This window comes from Triturus cristatus, chromosome 6 (genome assembly GCF_964204655.1).
Source record: "Triturus cristatus chromosome 6, aTriCri1.1, whole genome shotgun sequence".
Classification (NCBI taxonomy): Eukaryota; Metazoa; Chordata; class Amphibia; order Caudata; family Salamandridae; genus Triturus; species Triturus cristatus.
The window spans coordinates 289,481,686-289,499,996 of NC_140589.1; positions in this window are offsets into that span (position 1 = coordinate 289,481,686).

Sequence of the window (18,311 nt, forward strand, 5' to 3'; positions counted from 1 at the left end):
TGTTTGTTGTAACGCTTTTCGCCCTAAGTGGGTTGGGTATTCCCAGACGTGGGACCCGTGCTCACTACGCCACTGGAGTCAAGCTATCCTGGCTGATGACGGCTGATAGCCAGAAACCGGTCCTAGGATGCTTGATTCCGGTCCAGGGAAGACATGGCTTGGCAGTTCGGGCTGGACTGTTCCCATGAGGCACAGGGTCAAGACTGACTTGCATATGGCCATGTCTAAACTGGGGTGGTGTAGTGGGCAAAAGAACGATGGATTTAACCCAGATCTCTTGACTGGGGGAGAATGTATGCATTGTCAGCATTCCGTCCATCATTTGTTTGTTGTAACGCTTTTCGCCCTAAGTGGGTTGGGTATTCCCAGACGTGGGACCCGTGCTCACTACGCCACTGGAGTCAAGCTATCCTGGCTGATGACGGCTGATAGCCAGAAACCGGTCCTAGGATGCTTGATTCCGGTCCAGGGAAGACATGGCTTGGCAGTTCGGGCTGGACTGTTCCCATGAGGCACAGGGTCAAGACTGATTTGCATATGGCCATGTCTAAACTGGGGTGGTGTAGTGGGCAAAAGAACGATGGATTTAACCCAGATCTCTTGACTGGGGGAGAATGTATGCATTGTCAGCATTCCGTCCATCATTTGTTTGTTGTAACGCTTTTCGCCCTAAGTGGGTTGGGTATTCCCAGACGTGGGACCCGTGCTCACTACGCCACTGGAGTCAAGCTATCCTGGCTGATGACGGCTGATAGCCAGAAACCGGTCCTAGGATGCTTGATTCCGGTCCAGGGAAGACATGGCTTGGCAGTTCGGGCTGGACTGTTCCCATGAGGCACAGGGTCAAGACTGACTTGCATATGGCCATGTCTAAACTGGGGTGGTGTAGTGGGCAAAAGAACGATGGATTTAACCCAGATCTCTTGACTGGGGGAGAATGTATGCATTGTCAGCATTCTGTCCATCATTTGTTTGTTGTAACGCTTTTCGCCCTAAGTGGGTTGGGTATTCCCAGACGTGGGACCCGTGCTCACTATGCCACTGGAGTCAAGCTATCCTGGCTGATGACGGCTGATAGCCAGAAACCGGTCCTAGGATGCTTGATTCCGGTCCAGGGAAGACATGGCTTGGCAGTTCGGGCTGGACTGTTCCCATGAGGCACAGGGTCAAGACTGATTTGCATATGGCCATGTCTAAACTGGGGTGGTGTAGTGGGCAAAAGAACGATGGATTTAACCCAGATCTCTTGACTGGGGGAGAATGTATGCATTGTCAGCATTCAGTCCATCATTTGTTTGTTGTAACGCTTTTCGCCCTAAGTGGGTTGGGTATTCCCAGACGTGGGACCTGTGCTCACTACGCCACTGGAGTCAAGCTATCCTGGCTGATGACGGTTGATAGCAAGAAACCGGTCCTAGGATGCTTGATTCCGGTCCAGGGAAGACATGGCTTGGCAGTTCGGGCTGGACTGTTCCCATGAGGCACAGGGTCAAGACTGATTTGCATATGGCCATGTCTAAACTGGGGTGGTGTAGTGGGCAAAAGAACGATGGATTTAACCCAGATCTATTGACTGGGGGAGAATGTATACATTGTCAGCATTCCGTCCATCATTTGTTTGTTGTAACGCTTTTCGCCCTAAGTGGGTTGGGTATTCCCAGACGTGGGACCCGTGCTCACTACGCCACTGGAGTCAAGCTATCCTGGCTGATGACGGCTGATAGCCAGAAACCGGTCCTAGGATGCTTGATTCCGGTCCAGGGAAGACATGGCTTGGCAGTTCGGGCTGGACTGTTCCAATGAGGCACAGGGTCAAGACTGATTTGCATATGGCCATGTCTAAACTGGGGTGGTGTAGTGGGCAAAAGAACGATGGATTTAACCCAGATCTCTTGACTGGGGGAGAATGTATGCATTGTCAGCATTCCGTCCATCATTTGTTTGTTGTAAGGTTTATTACAATGTAGCACCACCGTGTGAGAGAAATTTCCGAAGCACATCCTCGTGCAGCTGAAGAAATTGATGCAGTGCCTGCGCAAGGCCCGAAGAACTGCCGCACTCAGAGTTCAGTGCACCATGTCTCCTGAGTCCGAGACCACTGCATGGACTCCAACACAGGTCCTGCTGTGTAGCTTAAAGAATTGACCCATCGTTAGACTACGACGGAAAAAATGGATGCAGCGCCTGTGTGAAGCCGCCACATGGACCTCCAACATGTCTGGATTTCAACGCATCGCACCTGTGCGCCAAAGCTACATCAACGCTGGGGCTGCAATAAGAAACCGATGCATCACCTCCCCACACAGTAAGAAATTAAAGCTTCACCTCTTGTCCAGTAAAGAACCGACGCATCACATCCCCTCCGTGGCAGTAAGGAACCTATGCATCACCTCCCTTGGACCAAGGAACCTACGCATCACCTTCCCTGTGCATAAGGAACCAGCGCATCACCTCTCTTGCACCTGTTTTTCATGTGATTTTGATGTATCCCAGGTACTTTGCACAAAAAGTGGCGAATCCATATGGTTCATACATAGGTTTATATGGACAGAACTATTTTAACCCTTTAAAAGTCAGTTTTTGAGTTATGTATGTTGGAGTTTTGTTGTTTTGGTCTTGTTGGGTTTAGACGAAGAAACTTTCTTTATCTAAACTGGTGTGGTGTTTTCACTGTGTTACTGTGGGTTATATACAAATGCTTTGCACATTGCTTCTGTAGTTTACCCTGGCTAGTGTGTGCCAAGCTAACAGAGGGTGAGCACAGGCAAACTTAGGTGTGTTATTTACTCATCCTGACTAGAAGGAAGGGTCCCTACTTGGACCAGGTGTATAACACTGCCAACTAGAGATGCCCATTTCTAACACATGATAATCCTCAAAAAATGTATGAGGGGTACCTCTTAATTGTGGTGACCAGGGCTGGACTGGGAACAGAAACCGCCACTGGCAAACTGCTCAGCTGGCCTCCCCTGGGGTGAGGGGGAGTGCAGCTGAGCAGGTTGCGAGGGCCGGTTTCGGCCGATTTTGTTACAGGGGGCTGATATTGCCGACCCCCAGTAACAAAAATGACCCCCAGGGGTCCAAAACCGGCCGCCATCCTAGCGGCCTACCGGGGAAACGCCCAGTGCCCGCTATGGCCAGTCTGGTGACTGCAAAGCCAGAACTGTTGAGTAGTAACCTAGGACAGGTAGTTGATGAGCGGATGAACACCTGACTAGCTCCTCAAATTCCCCAAGAATCTGGAACATCAAGCTCACCCATTTGAGACTAGCTCCATCACTTTAAATATTCATATCCGAATTAATGGACCATCTATTAAACTTGTCATGCTCAGCCATTCTGAAAACAGTCTGACTACAGCTGGCTTACACTTGTCTTTTTTATGTAATTGCATCGTCCCATTCTGTCCATTTTAATTGGCTATATTTATTATATTTCTATAAATGTTCTTCTTGTAAAGCCTGTGTTTCGTCTACAAATCTCTATATCTTTTTCTTTCTTTATCATTGTATATAATAATTGATGACTAAATCACATTCGGCTGAACTTTTTTTTAAAGAGTTTTATTGAAACATATGCAGTTTACAGAGACATCATCAAAAAGGGATGAATGTCTGAAGGTATATTTACAGCTTTGTAGCTTTCCAAATTCTCATAGTTTGCAATTGTTTTGGGGAAACGAGGCAAAATGTGCAAAAAGTAGAAACTCGTCAGAGTTTAAGTGTAGGGGGACAGTTGCTAAATCAAACATCATCTTGGGGAACGTTGGCTAACGGTGGACTACTGATCATATGTTCCCTTATATCGTGGCCATGCCTAATCATAAGCTTAGAAATGCGGTATTGAAATTTAGAGTTGGCCTGAACCCATGTAATGCAGATAGGAAGATAAAAACTGCAATGACTAATAAAGAGGGTTTGTGTTCATGTGGACTACAAGTAAAATGTAGTGGCCCACATAATTTGCTGGACTGTTAGTGGTTTCTAGAAGAACAGAAGGAATTTTTAAAACATCATTTTATTGCCTATAAAATTGATAACAGCTCTCAGCTTGTTGATAAATATGAGATTTTTAAATGTGGCATGTGCAATAGGAAGACTTGTAACTGCAATACAGTAGTCGTGGAATGAATGGGTAATATAATCTAAAATGGGTTATGGGGCAGAAATGCGGTTTTATCCACCCCTTGAGGACATTTTGGAGCTCTGGAAGTCCGTATACATGCAGAAATGTATATTTAATGTATATGTGACCCTTTTCCTATTTGGTTATGAATTAAGAGCTATTTCATAGAGTGGTACTGCTCCTACCATATGTTTTAATAGGATTTTATTGTGTTTCATACAGTTTTTATGGTTGCACTTTTTGTATAATTTGCATTTTAACTGTACGCTGTACTGTGGCATTTTTATGGCTATATTTGCCGAATAAAAATATTTTAACACAGAATTGCATCTCCTCCCAAAAGCTGGCAATTAATTAACCAGACTTAATCTGCCTTCGAATCACCGCCTGTATCATAGTTGATGGATGGAGAGAGTTGGAATTGTTCCACACATTTACCCTCCTCTAGATTCCGATCCAACTTGCCACCTAAAAATAGAACCTCTGCACCATATTGCAATTGTGAGCGGACCATTGCATTGAAAGCTGATAGAATTGGCCGCAGGGAAGGGCCTCCATACTTCTGCTTAAATTGTTTAAGGCCCCATACTGAAGAAAGAGCCTTTGATTTTAATGACTGTGTGTGATCCCTCCAATGTAACTTGCTATCGAACCACATGTCCAAGTATTTATATTTATCCACCACTTTGACTCTGACCTCTCCCAGTTGCCAATAAAAAGAACTCTTTCTTTTCTCCAGCACCATTATTTTTAGTCTTTTCTAAATTAACCGTGAGGCGTTTCTTTAAACAATAATCGTAAAAAATGTCCATTTTTTTTATAGCAAACCCAGCTCTGTCATGTCTGTTATCACTAGATCGTCAGCGTATAGCAGACATTAAATATGAGTCCCCCCCATCTTAGGGCTTAACCCACCAGACTTACTTAATGTGCTTGGTAGATTCGAAAGGAACAAAGAGAATAACAGTGGGGGCAAGAAACAACCCTGGCGCAATCCATTCTTTATCTGAATTTTCTTGGATAGTGTTCCACGGGTATCCAAAATCACCCTGGCTCAATTCAGTGAATGCATTTCCTGAATTAGTGAAAGTACTGTTTTATTGATTCCAAGCTTCACTAGCATATTCCACAGTAGACTGCGATCTACTAAGTCGAAGGCGGCTTGGAAATTGACAAAACAGCAGAACAGGCTACCTCGCAATTCAATTGCCTTTTTTGCCCATAATCTAAGGCAATGGTCTATTGTTGAATGGCCCTCTTTGAACCCAACTTGCTCTATCGGTAGCAAATTGTACTGTTCTACCCAGGTCTTCAATACGCCTAACAATATCTTAGACCTTCTCCAATGTGAAACTCAGCTGCAATGTTTTATATGTGAGACTCTGCTTCTTCTGATTTCCATCCTTGTCTCATAAGACACCGTCCCCCAGGAAGTTTGTGATCCTGCACCAGCTCTTTTAAACATTTAAGGGTTCCACCTTTATATAGCTATCCCTTAGTAAAAGTGATTTTGCACATGTAAACTTTTGATATGGGTAAATCATTTTCTCCGTGTAGGTACTCCTTCCCCAACACCCTCTCCAATTTTTGGAGTGTTCCCTCTCCATTCTCACCCTGAACAGGTATTTTCTCCTGCAGCAGGCAGCAAGAGATCTCCAGACGGATCCCGGGTGAGATTGTGCTCCGATCCTGTGGCTGTTCACTGAGTTTCCATGGCATTCCTGACTAGGAATATGTAAGATCCGATCCTGGGAGCAAATTAATTCCGATGTATTTCTATTCAATACTGTACTGTATTATTATTATTTGTGAGTAAATTGATGTACATGCACAAATTCACAATTTTATAAATATATTTCATGATTTTCTACTCATAAATGATGGCATTTGGAACCCAAATTGCAAATCGCATGGTGTATACAGCTGTTATATTTGTATTTATCTAGTTATGTTGGACGTGCTACAAGGATCAATCATTCTACTTCCAAAGTCTTGAGTGAGATAAGTAGGAGAACAAGGGCAAAGATGAAGCAAGGTATGGGAAGGAAAGAAAAAGGGGAAAAGTAAATGAGGCATTTGATTAAAAGGGATATTACTTAGTTAAAAAAAACTTTTTAATGCAGTCTGAAAGTCTTTAGTTCGGTATCTGTGGGTTTCAGTGTGTACAAAGGGCTTTGTGAAGCATTGCGGTGAGTCTACTGGCAGATGATGCATATTGTAATCACTGTGACTTGTTGTACAGTGGGCAACAACCTCCAAAAAAGGGGAGGACTCAGGTAACCACCTACTATTCATGTCAATAATACCCAAGAATGTATTACAAACAAGCAACACCTCCCGAAAGCATGGGACTCAGTTAACCTACTACCATATGTGTCAACAGCACCCAAGAATACATGACAAACAAGCAACAGCCTCCCCAAAGCAGAGGACTCAGGTAAACTTCTACTATATGCATCAACAGCACCCAAGAAAGCATTACAAACAAGCAACAGCTTCTCCAAAGGACAGGACTCAGGTAATCTTCTACTATATATGTCAACAACACTTCAGAATGCATTACAAACAAGCAACAGCTTGGAAGATGGAGTTGGTACGTAAAAACTGGCAAGTTATGCTTGAAGTGATAGGCACAGATAATGTTAGGAAATCTTGGCAGGTGATGCATGAAGGGGAACAAGTAAGGAAAAATGAGGTGTCAAGGAGGGGAAGAAGATTGGATTAACCACTGAAGTACCCTGTATGACAGCAATAAGGCAGATGAGAATCTGAAGAGTTCTGCCAAGGTTGATGCAGATATTAAGTCGTACTTCTCCTTTCAAAAGATAAAGGAAATTATACAGTCCCTAAAACTAATCAAAACTGCGGACCCAGGTAACCTACCTGCTGTCATAATAATGTGGACTGTTGGACAAGTCTCTTTTATGTCACCTTCCAAAAAGTCTTAGAGTCTGTGTGCTACCCAGTGAGTTGGAAAGGGGCAATAGTTAGGCCGATACATAAGAAGGAGGATGCCACACAACCAAAGAACTATCACCTAATTAGTGTACTGGATGTAGGGAAGAAAGTATTTTCAACATTATTATTAGATTTAATGATGTCCTGGGAAGAGCAAAACAATTTAATACTGATGGAGCAAGGAGGCTTTAGGAAAGGCCACTCAACATTAGATCACTGCCTCAGTCTATGGACAATGGCAAAGAAGGCAATTGAAACATGAGGCAGGCTATTTTGTTGCTTTGTTGACTTCTGGGCCGCTTTTGATGTAGTGGATCAGAAATTACCCTGGGATATGCTAGAGCAGCTAGGTATCAACAAGGCTTGTTCAAGAATTGCAAAGGCAGAACTGGGTCCGAGTGATCTTAGATATTCACTGGACCTTATGAAAGAGAATCCAGATGAGGAATGGCCTACGTCAGGGCTGTGTCCTGGTCCCTCTATTGTTCTCCATTTTCCTGTCAGACCTACCAAACACATTACATAAAGCTGGTGGTTTATGCCCAAAGATGGATGGGACCCACATCTCTTGCTTATTATATGCAGACAATCTGGTGATAGTGGATATGACTTAGTTGGGGCTCCAAAGGAAATTAGATATGATTATTGCTTACAGAAATAATGGTGGTGGAGAAGGGAAAGTGGGTCTTTAACTGGCGCCTGGGGAGAACAAAGTTGATATGTTTGATAAATATAAATATCTGGGCATGTGGTTTGATACCCAGTTAAACAGGAATGCCCACATTAGAGCATTACAATCAGCAGCCTTATGCTTGTTGTGGGGATTAAAACAGTTTAGCTGGAAAAACAGAGGGTGATCCCTACGCCCTATACTTTCGGCCTTCAATACAATGGTACGCCCACAACTTCAGTATGGATTGGAAGTGCTAACCCTAGGTGGCAAATTGGATTGGAATCCTGAGGAGAGCAAATGTACAAAATGGCTCCTTGTTCTCCCACCGTCAACCATGATACAGACCATAAGAGTAGAAGGCCATCTTACAGCCTAGAGTTACCAGAGGCTGAAAGCTATGTTAAATTTTGGCAGATATTGAATTGGGAAGGGAATTTTAAATTATTACACCTCAGTAAAGGAGATAGAGAAAAGTGAGCTGAACTGGGCCCTTCAAGTGAAATGTAAATTAGGAAAGCACCGCACTAATTTGTTACTGGCGTCAGATTTTTGGCAAGAAGGGCAATCGATCCCCAAGCAGAAATTATGTGCTATTATATGGACCAGTGCGAGAGAGGGGAGACCTGCTTTATTTTGGGGGGGGGGGGGGACATCTATCCAGTTTTTGGGTAAGGGTTGGAGCAATGTAGAAGTGCTCTCTGATATCGAGGCCCTGTCAAGCTCCAAGCTAAGGACTGCCGTTTTGAGTGGTGCTAAATCCTTGATATGTAGATACGAAGATTAAAGCAGTAATGAGAGATGAGCAGGGCTTATTTACATGCAGACGGAAATTAAAATGTAGTGGGCTACTTGTTTTAATCGACCGTGGTTTTTAGACGAATGGAAAGAATTTTTAAAGTCAGTTTTAAGCAGCAAAATAATTATTAATCGGGATCAAGCCATTAGTCTACTAATAAATAGGAATATGAATTGCTTAAATGTGGTACGTGCAATAGGGAGATTGTAAATCACAATAGGGGAGTCCCAAAAAGGGCTCCCAACCAAAATGCAAGAGTTTAGGGGTTGTATGAGCTTTTATCTATGGGTTTGTGGCAAATGGCATTCGTAATGATGGGGTATTTTTAATTTTTTTTAAGGGTGGATGTTTTAGGATGTAGTTATATATGTAACTATGTTGAGTGTTTAAGACCAAGGTCTAAATAAACAAAATGTTAATTCTGAATCTGAACAAGCAACAGCCTTCCCAAAGGACAGGACTCAGGTAACCTTCTGTCAAACGTGTCAACAACACCCAAGAATGCATTACAAACAAGCAAATGAACTGGTACTGTAAAGTGCCATGTGACAAGCATAGACAACATATTAAGTCTGTCTATGTGCTGCACCCTCGTTGCTGCCCTAGTTCCACATCAAAGCACTGCATGGTACCTTTCTGTATCCCTCTGTGGCCATTTTTTTCCTACTGCAAGTCACAGTTCTTCAAGTATGAAATGTGTAGTGTGTTTCAAAACACATTAGTCTCAATGCAAAAAGCATTTTATTAGAGTGGGAAGTAAGACAATATAAAACAAACCCATCATCTCCTTCCCCTAAATGATTCTGAATTTGTCTGCTGCACAGACATTTCAATCTGCTTCCTAGCTCTGTGCATCTATAATATATAAACAATCGGTGCAGAGGGATCAATCTCTTGTTTATTTTTGCACAAGAAACTATAAATTATCTTGGCAATACATTATTTCTTCTATCAAATTCAACAATTATTTATCAGGTGCAGACATCTCTCAGTGAACATCAGAATGAAGATTACACAAAACTGGACAAAAAGATCACCATTTCTTATTTGTCAACAAAACATCTAGAGGCTCCCAATTATTCTGCCTCTCCTGAACAAAAACACAGGGAACAATTAATACAAACAGAGGGTGATAGTTTTCATTTCATTTCCCTCAAATAGAATTAGTTATGATTCTCAGTTCCTCGGTGTCTCTAAATGCCAACACGTTTCGAGTCCCAGGCAAGAAGTACTGGTGCTCTCATTAGGGCTTCATATTTGTTACAGACTGGTATGATCTAAAAAAAAAAAATAGTGCAAAAAAAAAAGTGTTTTTCTGTGTTTTTACAACCCTCCTACTCTTCAAGTTGACTGTAAAAATTAAGGCTTCTGTGAAAACATATTTACATGGACCCCATTACCTGACGGACGATGGTCTCACTAATGGTAACGCTCGCAATGGGTCTTAGGGTGGATTTTTCAAACCTGTTTGAATGAAAGGTGCCGTCATTTATTTGTATTTGCACCATTTGTCTACATAACTAGATGCCGATTTAGACACGTACCTGCACGGGTGCAGCGTTGCCCCCACGTGTCTTCTGTATGGAAAATATTACCGAGTCACCAGGGGCTTCATATTTTGTCTAAAATTGAAAAGGACCTTTGATCATATTGAGGCCGCCATATGCCCTCACTATTCTTCACTAAATAAAGCCTACCGCAAACGATTTTAAAAAGAACAAGCGTACCTGACTCGCAAGTATGTTTCTTTTTATTCACGTTGATCTGCTCTATGCCACTTACCGTTCCTGAAATGACAACGCTATCAATTTAGCGGCCGGCCGTGACCGAAGGGAGGATTAGGCTCATTTTAACCTACTGCAGCATTCACCTGACTCCCTACGATGGGCAATACTAGAGGCACATCCCAAGATTAGTAAGGGGGCCCTGTTTATGAAAGAACAGAGATGGGTTTACCGTCTGTCAACCAATACACAAGGGTTGAATGAGGAAATTCCTTGCAGTTCACGTAATACTTGACACTCCCATAGGCCAATAATGCAGAATCCCCATTCATTTCACAACATGCACATTAACATCTTAGCATGTATGAGTGAGAGTTAGATAACCCCTCAACCACGGAGCTCACCATGACTCCTTATGACACCTTGGAGGTTTATCACATACCGAGTGCACTCTGTAATCATCATACAGTAACCAACAGGAATGATCTTGTAGTCCTGGTACATTTTATCTAACCTCACCATGACTACTTAGGGCACCTTGGAGATTAATCAGATACCAAGTGCACTCTGTTATCATCATTTAACTAACCTCTTTAAATATGGCTTGGCTAACAAAATACAACTTCCTTTTAATTAAATCTAGGTCAACACGTGAGTTATAGCCACTAGACTTAGTTGGAGCATATTATCAACTCCACACCACCAGAGAAGCCCTAACCTATTCCAATATGGCGGTTCCAATGGTCAGTATTTTAAGTCATCCAAGATGGCCCCCACTGAATACCAGTTTCCTCCGATGACTTGAGCGGTCTAGTGCAGACTGCGAGTCAACCGGGAGCTTACCGCCAATTCAGGCTGAGTCACTTCCAGTATTTAAACAGGTCCACAATCCTTCCCCTTGCCTCCCGATTACGGCAGAAGTGGGTAGGTCAGAGAGCCTGCTGCTGATTCAGCAAATGTGAGTACCTTGTGTCCGATAATGCTGTGTTTCTCGGGGTACACTTTGCCCAGAGCCTTCATAATTCTCCTTAATGTTGGGGTTTTCTTAGTCACTCTGCAACACGCAAGCTCATCTAATGCTAGTTTGGTTTTCATTATGCACAGTTTACCGAAACTATGAGCGCTTTTTTACACCTGGCGGGGACCCATTATCTATGCAGTTGTTGTACCAAACCAAACCATTTTATGGTGCCCCCGCCACAGACTAAATGTTTCTAGACTATTGTAACCTGACATGTGGCATTTACACAAATACCTGTCCTGACAGGACACAGGCAATTTTTAGCAAACAAGTTTTACACCCAGCTCATGTTCATTTGACCACCACATGATCTGTGCTATGGCAAGTCCGTTTACATAACATATATTAATGGCTGCCGCTCATTAACTGTTGATAGTTTTAAACAACTCACTGCTCCATATACCTAATCACGTACCTACAACATCTTACGTGTTGTGCTCTAATCTTCTTTTCTTTTAACCTACAACCCACACAGTACATAGGGAAATTCCTTGTGTGATACCTGCCGGGTATTGATGAAGTAAAATGAGAAACCCGGCTAGGGTGAGTTCATCATTTCTTTCTGCAACCATGGAGGTGTTCCACCATATTTGCCTGTGTAATTGTCCCAATAAAAGGTCTGTGAGAGTCACCCACACGGCACTCACGTTGTGTATGTTTTTAGCCATCACCACTGTGTGCTGTGAGTTTGTCACACAGGGAACATGAGAGTTTTGTTTATATTGAAGTCTCAGATCTTAATATTTGTTCTTATTCCTTCACCACGTTGGTCATGTACTATCAGGTACTACACATAGTATGTGTTAGGCTGGTTTAAAGAGGTAGATCACACCATATAACCACCCATGTGTAGATAGATTTGATTCTATAAGGTCCTGAAGAATCGCCACCAGATTGATTGACTACTAGGCAAGAATTATTTTGACCACACAATAGAGCGCCCTACCTGAGACATAACCTCAGACATGTGCCTTTGTTTCTTTTAATCCGGTTGAAAGACCTATTGATTAAAATTGTTTTCATAGGTACTTCCAAAACCCGTTTTAATTTCTTTCAGGTTACACACCTCCACTCACTCATCAACACTGGTTAGGCCCCTCAGCCCCACAGCACCAAACAGCAATTTGGAATAAAAGATCTCCGCCAAAGAGCCCCTCATAGGGAGCCCGTCAGGTATTGCAGCGCCGACTTGACGAGGAGCAGCCCTATGATGAAGCATGACACCCAACCGGGCCCCAAATTCCAAGAGGAGGAGGAATACCCGGCCTCCTACATCTCATGACCATGCAATACCGGTTCCCCTAGTTTTCCCTTATCTCGCAATTAGTAACAGCATACTTTCTGTATCAATAATAAGGGGACCTCAGACACCCACTCTTCCATACACTTCTGGACCTGTGGAAACTCTGCCAAGAAGAAGGACTGCTGTGCTGCTGAAAGGACTGCAACTCTGCTGACTGCTGCTCTGAAGGAACTGCTGCCCTGCTGCCTTTTTTCCTCAGTAAGAAGGACTGGACCTGCATCTCTTGAACCCAGAATCCTGAGTGACTCCAAGGGCTAGTTGACTGGCCTCTTGATCTGAATCCTCAGAGACATAACAGACTTCCAACAAACTTGCACCTGCACCCGGACTCTGCCATCTGTATACCCTACCAAGTGGTGCCACCCCAGTCCTGGACCCTTGGAAGTGGGCCTAAAGTGCTTCCCAGCAGAATCAAAGTATCTCCTCTGCTGAGCGACGCATCCCCGAGCAGAATCGATGCATCTTTTCTGCAGAGCAGTTCACCCCTGAGCAGAACTGATGCAGAATTGATGCATCTTCCCTGCTGAGCTGTGCATTCCCGAGCAAAATCAACCCATCTTCTCTGCTGAGCGGCGCATCCCCATGCAGAAAAAATGCATCACCACCGGCGCATGGATTGGACTCATCGCAAGGACTCACATCGTGACCCCAGCCTGAAATGCCTTCAGAACTGCCAATGTGCAACACACCCTTGGTGCAGGCCCTTGCATGTCCTGTCAACGGCAGCCTCAACAATGACGACATGCTCCACATTGCAATCTCCCAGCTCTTCAGAACTGTTGCATCGCTAGCTGTATGCTGCAACCTGATGCTGGACATCGCATCGCAAGCCCAGTTGATGGGATCCTCGAAGACGATGCAACAGAACCTCACACCACAGCCTCGCCGCATCTCAGAACCAACGCATCAGTTTGGCAGCGAGACACAACTTCAACGTGTGTTCTCGCAACGCTCTGCAACCCTGGACTTAAGGTACTTTGATCAGCAGGCCTAATTGGGTCCCTGTAACCGGCCTACACTCCATCGCAGTTGGCCTGAACTTGTGTCTTTGTCCTGGTCCGGCACAACCAGACATCCACAGCTGGCAATTTGTGCTTTTTGGTGCTATTTTCACTAAAACCTTTAAAACTGAATATCTCCGGTTCTACTAATTGGATGTTTGACATTTTGGTCTGGTTTCATTTATTAAAAATTGATCTATTGTTTTATCTATATTATGGACTCCTTTCACTGTTTGAAGTGTTCTACAAATACTTTACATATTGCCTCCGAGTTAAGCCTGACTGCTCAGTGCCAAGGTACAAGGAAGTGAGCACATGTTAATTTGGGGTTTGCATGTGCCTTACCCTGACAAGGATTGTGGTTGCTGCTTGACCAGGGCTTACACTCCAGTCGACTAATAACCCAATTTCTTACATTCATCCTGACAGAGATTGTGGTTGCTAATTGAGTAGGGTTTCACCCCCTCTCATCAAGTAACTCAGTCTCCAACACCATGTTTGCACTGCCACTGTAGCTGATGGCACAATAGGTGCTGCTGTCCACTAAAGACATTTAAATTTCAGACCCACTGAAGACTTTGCACCATATACTAGGGAAATATATACGTTATGTATACCAATTAGAAGTATGCCAATTACTGTTGGTTGGGAGGACTAAAGTGTACAGAGTCCTAAAGCCAGAAAAACAAGTAGGTGCATAGGGGAGTAACACAAACCCCTGCAGCCCCTGCGGCTCAGTTAACCCCCCCCCCCCCACTTTCAAGGGGCCCCTCACACTTTCAAAGGGCCCCTATTCAGCCCAAAGCCAATGAACGTCTGTATGATACGGGAACCTCGGGCCTCTCTTCATATTCTGCACAGGTGCCCCATCATTTCCCGTTGTGCCACTAGCAGAGGACAAATCTGGCCATGAATCACGCAAAAAATTGCAATTTCCTACAGTTTCACTGTGTTGTTTTACAGCTTCTAATAATTCACACAACTGTGACAGAGGTTGCCTACACTGTACGTGTCAATCTGCACTCTGTTGTACCCAGAGCAGGGTCTGCTTTATTTGCCAACAGTCGTGTTACATCTGTTATAACGTTCATTTGTTTGCAAACTTCAAACACAAGTTTTCCCAGATTCAGGAGACGCATTTTTGAAAGTAATTTAAGCAATTACTGCTTGCATTTTATCATCACTCAATGTCCTTTATATTTCCAATTTGAGAAACTGATAATTGTCTATTGGCATTAAGGATGTTAGCAATGCATCAACTTTAGCAATAACTGCACACTTTACTTGTTGAATAGTATAATTCAGAAATACAAGATATTCCGTAAAATAACACGCTGGAAGTAAAGAATCTGATCGCTGAGTCTGCCAGTTTTGTGTTCCCCATACCAATTTTACTGGAATGATTGTATTACAAGCTGAATATATTTTTCCACCATATTTAATCTACAAAATCAAGCAATCCCTGTAAATTTAGATTTTGGTAGTCCAATACATCTCTCCAAGCACTATCAGGCTTTGAAACTGGGTAAACAGGAGTTCTCATTGTTTATGGGCTCATGACAAATGAACAGATAGGTATCTCTCACCCATCTATATGATGAGCTACTCTCATCGACATTCAGGATATTATGAGTTGGATAATCCTGCCAGATAAACTCTTATTACAAGTGTTCTATGTGCACATGTGAGCCATCACCCTCCCCCAGGAAACAGAAGATACACAAAGCTGTTGGTATTTTACAAGAGTAATATCTGATTAGTAATTTCTCTAACTAATTTAGGCCAAGCCATGTAACTATTCTCGCATTCCTTAGAAAGATGTAGCCAGTGCAGTCAGTAAAGGTGCTCGAAAAATGTCCCTTCAAGCAATCACCCTTTGTGTCTGCCCCTCCAAATTCCAAGTCTCCTTATATCTTTGTCCACAATTTTTCTCTGCACATTGCATCCCCGACACCGGACTTCGCATCACAAGCCCCATTAACGTCAATGCAACTGGTCCTTGCACCGCAGCCTTGCTGCATCTTGGAACCAACCCATCAACTCGGCTGCACAACACATCTTCAACGCGTATCCACCCCATGCTTCACAACCAGGATTTAAGGTTTAAGGTACTCAGCGGGCCTAACTGGGTTCCTGTAGCCAGCTCACGCTCTATCAGCCTGTACTTGTGACTTTGCCCATTGGGTGCAACCAGATTCCCCCAATAGCGCTTTATGCTTTTTGCCCCTATTTCTCACAGCAAACTTTAAACTTCTATAGCTCCAGCTTTACTCGTTGGACTTTTTGTAATTTCTGTCTTGTTTTATTTATTAAATTCATATCTATTTCAACTTGGTGTGGGATCTTTTTGTGTGGTGTTTTCCCAGTTTAACTGTTTGAAGTGTTGCACAAATACTTTACAGATTGCCTCTAGGTTAGCCGGTTAACCGCGACGTAAATTCCGCAGCGGTGCGGGTGATTTATTGCGCGGGCGGGCCGAGTTGGCCAACGGATGTGTGCAGCACTACGGAAGTAGTGCTCGTGACGGTCGTTGGCCGACGCACGCACGTGAGGGGTTGAGCCTGACTGCTCTGTGCCAAGCTACCAGAGGGTGAGCACAGGTTAATTTGGGGTTTACTTGTGCCTTACCCTAACTAGGACTGTGGTTGCTGTTCAACCAGGGCTACCACCCCTGCCAACCAACAACCCGATTTCTAACATATATCAGTCACATTCTGAGTTTGCAGTGTTAGTGTTGTTTTTCAACTGGTCCCGAAGTTCTGTTTTCCACTTTGAGTGTTTGTACCCTAGTTTGTGCGAGTTGGGTGTCAGGTTGTGCTCCGCCTACTTCACCTACTTCCAATGCATCCTCAACCTATCGCTCCACTTTGGGGCATTTCAAATCCTGCTTTTCTCCCGGTGCAGTTTCAGCGTTCACAGCAGGAAACTGTAGTGTGTTGCACCTGACATCTGCTAAAATGAATGTGCCATTTTTGCATTTTTACTAATAGGGAGTTGAATGTTTTAGGGGTGATTCACAAAGGTATGTAAGTGTACGTAAAAGGTACTCCAGCACTACTACTTCCCAAACTCATAAATGATTTTGTGAATCAGCCTCTGGGTGTTCTTTCTTGCAGGCTACCAGCTGTCAACACTGGGTAAGCGACTTTCACTTCCTCTGCCAATGCTAGCATGTACTAGATGCTCCAAAGTGAAAAGTGAACAGTTAAAAAACACTGCAAACTTTGTTACCTGAGAACGTTTTGATTTCATTAAAATAAGATAATTCTAAGTTGACTGCTGCTTATTAATGGAGCTGGCACTAGGCATGGGGTGGGTGGGCAGCTACTCAGCTCTCCTCTAAGAGACCCCATGCCGGTGTGCCATTAATTTAATCTCTCTTTTTCTCTCTTCCTCTGGTGGGACTCACAACACTGGATCATTGCTGTAAGGCCCAGGGCAGGGGAATCTCCTCCTTTGGGCCTCACAACTACTACCCAGCACGTGATGCCCAACAGTGGGAGGGAGAAAAATGGCCCTCTGGGCTTCACAGTGCCAGAGCGTGGCTGTGTGACCCTGAACTTCACAATGCTGGGTCATAGGGGCTCATTTAATGGTGGAAGGACCGCCACCGCCGGGCCGGCGGTGAGGTGCGCCGGCCCTGCCAACCGCAATTCTCCCACGGCCATATTACGATGGTGGTGGGATTCAGACCGCAAAGCCCGTCCGCCACGGAACTGCCCAAGGCAATCGTTACGATTGCCCAGCGGAGTGGTCTGCATCCACAAAATGGTGGCGGTGCCTAGCAAGCACCGTCTGCCAAATTATGATGCGGTCTCCAGCCAGCCTTTCCACGAAAGGCAGGCAGAGTTTGGTTTTGGGGGCCCGTTGCGGGCCCCCCTTGTGGTGGGGGTGAGGGTGCACTGGGGGGTTACCCATGGTAACCCCAACATTTCACAGCACCAAGTGGCAGGCACAGTGTAGTGCCTGCCAGGTAGTGCAGTGAAATGCACAACATGCTCTTTTTGGCATCACAGAGGTGCTGCGGTCAGCAGCCACCACCGCAATGTTGACGGTGGGGAACAAGACCGCCGAGATGGCGGTCCCATCATAATAGGGTATGTGGGACCGCCGCATGCATGGCAGACGGTACCAGTTCCCATTGCTTTATTTTACCTTAATTTTACAGTTTCTTCAATAGAAGTCAAAATATTTCCACCTGCTTTGTTTGTTTTCACATCTTTCCCATTCAAATATTGTTGATGTCACAAAGCTTATCTTGCACTGGCTAGCTTTGAAACCATTGTGGAATTTTTTATCCACACTCCACCCAACCCCTAGGGGCATCCTGCCTGCTTTTACACATCTCACTAGGGCCTCAAGAAATATTACCACATCACTCCACCTTGATGGAACTCCAAAGGTCTCCACAGGCCTCCTTGCCATTCTTCACCACCTTGAAGATCAGTTGCATCATCTACAAAGTTATTGTGACTGTCGCCAATGTTTAGTTGCTACCCAAGGTCTCTACACGCCCACAGCCAGGAGACCTTCAGTGGTGGAAACCAAGATGTGCACAGAAGACGAAAAAAAGCCTTCTCCATCTTTACTCCGAGGTTTTGGAACGAAATTCCCATAGACTTCTGACCAGACACAACACAGATCCAATTCAGGATGCAGATGAATATTACCTATTTGAAGAATACTACATCATGGTGCAGTAACAGTCCA